This window comes from Plecotus auritus (genome assembly GCF_963455305.1).
Source record: "Plecotus auritus genome assembly, chromosome: X".
In the NCBI taxonomy this organism is placed as follows: Eukaryota; Metazoa; Chordata; class Mammalia; order Chiroptera; family Vespertilionidae; genus Plecotus; species Plecotus auritus.
Window position 1 is genome coordinate 52,369,268 of NC_137784.1, and position 6,864 is coordinate 52,376,131.

Consider the following 6,864-nt stretch of genomic DNA (forward strand, 5'->3'; position numbering starts at 1 on the left):
ACTACAAGGACTTCTGTGATGTGACCATAGTTTTCCTCTTCCACTTCATTGCACATGACTCCCGTGCTCTAACAATGAACTACTTGTTCCCAGGCACAAGCAAGCTGTGCTATTTCTCACCTCAGTGCCATTTCTCACGTGGTGTCCTCTGCAATGCCCTCCATTCCCGCCTTTGCCTTTAAAAATCAGCCAGGCCTCAGCTCATCCAGGAAACCAATGGCCCTCCCCCTTTCCTACTTCCTGCCCTTTCTCACCTGGTTTAGGTATTCTCGCCTGAATATTCCTTCAATAAATAGTTATTGAGTGCTTATTAAAGTGAACAAAACAGAGTCTCTAAACCCAGTTGTGGGTTCAATCCCCGGTCAGGGTGATACTAGAGGCAACCGATCCATGTTTCTCTCTCACAGTGATCTCTCTCTCTCTCTCTCTCTCTCTCTCTCTCTCTCTCTCTCTCTCTCTCTCCATATCCTTGAGTGAGGATTAAAAAATAACTGTCTAAAGGTGAGAGGTCAAGGTCTGCTATGATGATTCCCTGGCATCATCTGGGACCTAAGCTTCAATTTCTTAGTGCCACCATCTTCAGTATCAGCTTCCTTCCTAAGAGTTACCTCATGTTCTAAGATGACTATTGGAGTCCAATCCATTATATCTGTACTAGAGGCCCGGTGCACAAAATTTGTGCATGGGAGTGGGGTATGTGTCCCTCAGCCCAGCCTGCACACTCTCCAATCTGGGACCCCTCTCACAACCCAGGACTACTGGCTCCCAACTGCTTGCCTGCCTGCCTGCCTGATTGCCCTTAACTGTTTCTGACTGCCAGCCTGACCACCCCCTAACCCAGGAGTGGGCAAACTTTTTGACTCGAGGGCCACAATGGGTTCTTAAACTGGACCGGAGGGCTGGAACAAAAGCATGGATGGAGTGTTTGTGTGAACTAATATAAATTCAAAGTAAAGGAGCAGAGGGGAGAGCAAGAGAACCCTCTGCTCTTTCGGCTCCGCGGGCCGGATAGAACAGCCAAACAGGCCGATCCAGCCCGCGGGCCGTAGTTTGCCCATGGCTGCCCTAACCACTCCCCTGCCAGCCTGATCGATGCCTAACTGCTCCCCTGCTGGCCTGATTGCTCCTAACTGCCCTCCCCTGTTGGCCTGGTCACCCCAAACTGCCCTCCCCTGAAGGCCTGGTACCCCCAACTGCCCTCCCCTTGCCAGCCTGGTTACCCCCAACAGCCCTCCCCTGCAGGCCTGGTTCCCCCCAACTGCCCTCCTCTGCAGGCCTTGTGCTTCCCAACTGCCCTCCCCTGCAGGCCTGGTACCCCCAACTGCCCTCCCCTGCTGGCCCGGTCACCCCTAACTGCCATCCCTTGCCAGCCTGGTTGCCCCCATCTGACCTCCCCTGCTGGCCTGGTTGCCCCTAACTGTCCTCCCCTGCAGGCCTTGTCGCCTCCAACTGTCCTCCCCTGCAGGCCTGGTCGCCCCTAACTGCCCTCCTCTGCTAGCCCGGTCACCCCCAACTTCCCTCCTCTGCCAGCCTGGTCACCCCCAACTGCCCTCCCTTGCAGGCCTGGTCGCTCCCAACTGCCCTCCCCTGCAGGCCTTGTCCCTCCCAACTGCCCTCCCCTGCATGCCTGGTCACCCCCAACTGCCCTCCCCTGCTGGCCTGATCACCCACAACTGCCCTCCCCTGCCGGCCATCTTGTGGTGGCCATCTTGTGTCCACATTTGGGCGGCCATCTTTGACCACATGGGGGCAGCCATCTTGTGTGTTGGAGTGATGGTCAATTTGCACACTACCTCTTTATTATATAGGATGCGAGGCTGCAATTAGAAGTAGTGGAAGACAAAGGTTGTTTTTTCCCAGACCAGTCATCTCCCTTTAAGCTACCTTCTTAGAAGTTCAACATAGCATTTGTGCTTCCTAAGGAGCTTAATCACATGGGCATATCTAGCTGCAGGGGAGGCTGAGGAAAGTAGTATTTCCGCTCAGTGAATTGCTGCCCCCAAATAAGAGTATTGTTACTGAAGAACAGGGACAGGATATGAAGTACAGCAAAGCAATCTCTATTACAATTCTTTGCTTAAGTAAATTTTAAAGATAATTTATATATAATAAAGTACTCATTTTAATATACAGACTGCTGAGTTGACAAATGTAAACAGTCACATAATCACCATTGTAATCAGGATATTGAATATTGTCATCATTTCCAAAAGGTCTTTTGTGTCCCTTTATAATTCATCTCCTCCCATCCCTGATCCCAGACAATCAGTGATCTGCTTTCTGCCACTTTAGTTTTTCCTATTGTAGAATTTCATGTGGACTTTTGTGTTTCATTTTTCACTCAGCATGTTTTGTGGATTGATCCTTATTGTTGCACATATCTGTAGTGTGTTCCCTTTTATTGCTGAGTAGTATTGCATTATATAAATAACCCACATTTTTTAAAATTTAAATTATTGTTTAAAGTATTACATGAGTCTCTTTTTCCCCCCATTGACCTCTCCCCAGACACCCCTACCTCCAGCACAAGCCCTCAACCCCCTACTGTCTGTGTCCATTGGTTATACTCATATGCATGCATACAAGTCCTTTGGTTGATCTCTTATCCCCTCACCCAGCTGCCTTCCCTCATAGGTTGTACAGTCTGTTCAATGCTTCTCTGTCTCTGGATCTATTTTTGTTCATCAGTTTATGTTGTTCATTATATTCCACAAATGAGTGAGCTCATGTGATATTTATCTTTCTCTGACTGGCTTATTTTGCTTAGCATAATGCTCTTCAGTTCCATCCATGCTGTTGCAAATGATAAGAATTCCTTCTTTTTTTACTGCAGCATAGAATTCCATTGTGTAGATGTACCACAGTTTTCTAACCCACTTGTCTGCTGATAAATAACCCACATTTTATTCTCCTGTTAATGGATGTTTCATCTGCGTGCTAAAATTCTTCACTAAAGCGACACTTCCCAAAGGTTTCCCTGCAATGAACGTGTGATGATAATACTAAAGCAGGCCAATTTCTGGAAGACAGGGGACTCCCCTGCTGGGTGATTTTGGTTAAAGACTCCCAGACAACCTTGTTGAACTTTTCTTAAAACTTCACTGCAGCAGGACTGGGGGGATGAGGGGACAATGCGGGAGGTGGGGATAAAGACACATTTGTAATACCTTAATAAAAATTAAAAAAAAAACTGCACTGTAGTCAAAGATGCTTCCACCTAACCTGTCTTCTTCCCTCGCTTCTTTAGTCAGGTTCAAACCTGCATGATGGTCCAATAGGTCTCCCATTCTTCCTTAGCTCCCACTTCATTTTCTCTCACAAGATTTTTCCTTATACATTTTTTTTTGCATATTTAACTCAATTTTGACGCCCGCATCTCAGAGGATTCAGACTAATACAGATTATTCCCAGCATTTGGCTACTTTGAATAAAGCAGCTATGAACATTCTTGTTCAAATATTTTTATGGGCTGTCCTTTCATTTCTCTTGGGTAAATACCTAGGAACGGAATTGTTGAGTTACATGGTAAGTGTAAATTGAATTGTATAAAAAAAAAATTGCCTAATGGGTTCCCCAAGTGGTTGTATCAATTTACACTCCCACCAGCAGTGTTTGAGAGATACATTGCTCTACATCCTTCCCAAACTTGGTATATCTTTTTAAAAAAATATCTTTATTGTTGAGAGTATTACAGATGTCCCTCCTCCCACTATAGCCCCCCTCCACTCGGTTCCAGCCCTGTCTCAGGTGTTCACTACCCTATTGTCTGTGTCCTTAGGTAAAGCATATAAGATCTTTGGTTAATCTCTTCCTGCCCCCCTTCCCCCTTCCCTCTGAGATTCATGTCTGTTCCATGTTTCTATGCCACTGATTTTATTTTATTAATTGTTTTGTTCATTAGATTTCTTGTTCGTTTGTTTTTAGATTCAATTGTTGATAGATATGTATTTATTGCTATTTTATTGTTCACATTTTTATCTCCTCCTCCTCCTCCTCCTCCTCCTCCTCCTCCTCCTCCTCCTCCTCCTCCTTCTTATCTTCTTAAAGAATACCTTTCAACATTTCATGTAATACTGGTTTGGTGGAGATGAACTCCTTTAGCTTCTTCTTGTCTGTGAAGCTTTTTATCTGACCTTCAATTCTAAATGAGAGCTTTCCTAGGTAGAGTAATCTTGGCTGTAGGTCTTTGTTATTCATCACCTTGAATATTTCTTGCCACTTTCTTCTGGCCAGGAATGTTTCTGTTGAGAAATCAGCTGGGAGTCATATGGGTGCTCTCTTGTAGGTAACTAACTGCATTTCATTGCTGATTTTAATAATCTCTCATGGTTTTTAACCCTTGGCATTTTAATTATGATGTGTCTTGGTGTAGTCCTCTTTGGGTTCCTCTCATTTGGGACTCTCTGTGCTTCCTGGACTTGTAAGTCTATTTATTTTACCAAGTAGGAGAAGTTTTCTGTCATTATTTCTTCAAATAGGTTTTCAATATCTTGCTCTCTCTCTCTTCTCATTTTGGCACCCCCATGATGCAAATGTTGTTATGCTTGAAGTTGTCCCATAGGCTCCTTACACTATATCTTCATCTTTTTTTAATTATTTTTTTCTTTTTGCTCTTCTGATTGGGTGATTTTTGCTTTCTCATATTCCAAATAATTGATTTGATTTGTGGAATCCTCTACTGTACTGTTAAAGCTCTTTAAATTATTCTTTATTTCAGTTAGTGTATGCTTAATTTCTGACTGGTCCTTTTTTATGTATTTGAAATTCTCACTAAGATTTTTGAAATTCTCACTAAGTCCCTTGAAGCTCTCATTAAGCCCCTTGAAACTCTCATTAAGCCCATTGAAGTTCTCATTAAGACCCTTCAGTAACCTTATAACCATTGTTTTGAACGCTGTATTTAGTAGTTTGCTTGCTTCCATTTCTCTCATTTGTGACATGTTTCTTTGCCAGGAGCCATAAAAGCAGTTCAGTCTTACTTCCTGGTCAGCCCTACTTCCTGATTAAGCAAGAACAAAGAAAGCCCGCGTGTGCCAAAGAAGCCCGCGCGAGCCAAGGGCCAGAAGAACCTCCCACATCAGAATAACCAATCAGCTAGGACAGATACCCAGTCCCCAACCAATCATCCCATGGCAACTCCTTATCCTACCCCTCCCCTCCTGAGTGCTTATATACCGCAACACTCGAATAAAAAAACGAGGCTTGATCAGAACCTTGTCTTGCCTCCGTTCTTTGCGTTCCTTGTTTGTTTCATTCTCTTAGGTGGTTCCTGCGTGCCCTCGTTGCTGCCCCGTGGGCCGGGGCATTTCTTTGTCTCTGCATTTTGGCTGCTTCCCTGTGGGTTTTTTTTTTTTTTTTTTTTTTTTACTATGTATTAGGAAGAGCTGCTATGTTTTCTGGAATTGGTAGAATGGCCTTGTGTAGTAGGTGTCCTGTATGGCCCAGTTGCGCAGTCTCCCCATTTACCTGAGCTGGACACTCTAGGTACACCCACTTGTGGTCTGTGTGCACAGTCTTGTAGTTCAGCCTTGATTGTTTTTGCATTACTGGGAGGAATATTGGCTTCCAGGCATATTGGCTGTGAGGACCAGTTTGCAACTAGAAGAGCTACTGTGTAGGAGACACCCCTATAGAGCAAGACTTGCTTCAGTGGGTTTTGGTGCTCACTGATCCTGCCTCTTGAGTATGTCACTTGTGGATGTATACAGTTGTAATCTATTATGGTCTAAAGTGTCCTCTAGGTGCACTGGCCCTGAGGCTGCCTGGGAGGTGCAAAGTTAGACACTGCCTGGGGCCACCCAGCAGGAACTACATGGAGATCTGCAGATGGCTGCTACTTGTATTGGGCTTGGAGGTGCCCAGGCAGGACCCAGCTGTGAAATAAGGAAGGCTGATGCTAGTACCAGGTCTTGGACCTCTTATTGATATGTTTGGGGCATGCTAACTCCAGCTGCTGCTTGTCTGAGAGATTTTAGCAAAGTCTGAAGCCTGAACCAGGACAGGTCATTCACATGGAAAAGCCACTGAAAACAGCTTGGGTAGGGCTGAAAAATGGATGGGGAGAGGTCTCAGGGACTCGCCAGGGCAGAACGAACAGTGTGGGCCATGCTGATGGAAACTTAGATATGGCTGCTAGTCAGTTCTGCAACAGAGGAGGTCCCAGAACAGGAATAATGACCTCTGCGAGTACCCCCTTCTGGAAGAAAGCTGCCTAGTGCTAGACAATCTAGTTCCTCCTGTATATCTCTGGTTCCCCAAATCTGCTGCCCAACAATGGAGCTTAGAAGAAGCAGGGCTGTTTAAGTTTGTTTACCAGTCCTTTAAGAGAAATTGCCTGGGGCTCCAGCAGCCTCCTACTCACTCAGCTACAGTCCCCACTGGTTTTTTTTTTTTATTGTTTTATTGTTTAAAATATTACACATAGTAGTACATATATCTCCTTTTTTTCTCCCATTAACTTTGCCCCAGCCTCCCCTAGTCCCTGTCCCATGCCCTCATCCCACCCCACCCCCAGTGTCTTGTGTCCATTGGTTGTGCTTATATGCATGCATACGAGTCCTTCGGTTGATCTCTTTCCCCAACTCCCCAACACTCTAGAGCCTTCCCGCTGTAATTTGACAGTCTGTTTGATACTTTACTGCCTCTGTATCTATCTTTTGTTCATTAGGTTATAATGTTCTTTATTTTCCAAAAATGAGTGAGGGAATGTGCTATTTTTCTTTCATTGCCTGGCTTATTTCACTTAGCATAATGCTCTCCAGGTCCATCCATGCTGCTGCAAATGGTAAAAATTCATTCTTTTGTTATAGCAGCGTAGTATTCCATTGTGTACATGTACCATATTTTTCTAATCCACTCATCTGC